Here is a 1,275-nt window from a genome sequence, read left to right as displayed (position 1 = left end):
CTAGCTCAAAGTTCCAAAGTCTTTCCACAGTCCTCCCCAAAACATGGTCAGGCTGTCACAGGAATACCCCACTATGCTGGTACCAATTTGATGTGGTGGCACATGCCTTTAATCCCAGCACTTGGTAGGCAGAGGCAGGCGGATTTCTGAGTTCGAAGCCAGCCTGGTCTACAGAGTGAGTTCCAGGACAGCCAGGGCTGGAGAGATGGCTCAGCAGTTAAAGCACTGACTAAGATACCCCCTCCTCTCTCTCTTGCTCTCACTCTGTCCTCTTGCTCCTTATCCTCTCTCTCTCCATATGCTCATGGCTGGCCTCTACTTCTCTGTTCTCTCTCTGCCTTTCTCTGTCTCGACTACCCTCTCATCTCCCCTCCCCATGCCCTGAATAAACTCTGTACTACACTGTACCATCATGTGGCTGGTCCCTCTGGGGGAAGGGATGTCTGAGACTACACTGTACCATCATGTGGCTGGTCCCTCTGGGGGAAGGGATGTCTGAGCATGGGCCTGCACCCGACAGCACATCCAACAAATATACTCCTTCTATCCTTGTCTTTTTATAAGACACAACAATGGCTGAGCCACACCACAACTAGAATCAGGTTTTTCCAGTAAGCAACAAAATATCGGGGTTCACAGTTCTGCAACAATACACATGTTTAACGCTGGTATTTAGAATGTTATTTCAAAAAGAAAAAAAAAAGAACTGTTTTCAATTCCCAGCAAGTTTCTATTGCATACCTACTATGTGAATGCCCTTCAAGTCTGTACCAACATGGCTGGGAGAGTTCTGGAATAAAAATAAATAAATAAATAAATAAGGAAAGGAAAAAATAACTTCTTTTTTTGAAGATTTTTTAAAATATTTATTTATTTCATGTATATGAGTACACTGTCACTGTCTTCAGACACACCAGAAGAGGGCATTGGATCCCATTCCAGATGGTTGGGAGCTACCATGTGGTTACTGGGAATTGAACTCAGGACCTCTGGAAAAGCAGTCAGTGCTCCTAACCACTGAGCCATCTCTCCAGCCCCAGGATATAAGTTCTAAGTATGATGGAGGAGAAAGTTTATTATAGATATGTGGGAGAGCAGAGCCAGAGGCAGAGACACCTAGGAGAGTCCAGAGTAGATGATCCTGAACTGGACCATTTTGGGGAGGGGGAGGGGAAAAGAGAGGGGAAGCCAGGTGCTGTGGCCAGGAGAACCAATGGGACAAAAAAAAAGAGTGGATAATCAAAATGGTTGGCTTAAACAAAGAAGAGCAGCCCA

Source organism: Mastomys coucha, unplaced genomic scaffold (genome assembly GCF_008632895.1).
Source record: "Mastomys coucha isolate ucsf_1 unplaced genomic scaffold, UCSF_Mcou_1 pScaffold3, whole genome shotgun sequence".
NCBI lineage: Eukaryota > Metazoa > Chordata > Mammalia > Rodentia > Muridae > Mastomys > Mastomys coucha.
The sequence above is the reverse complement of the archived record's forward strand: the minus strand, read 5'-3'. Positions refer to the sequence as shown.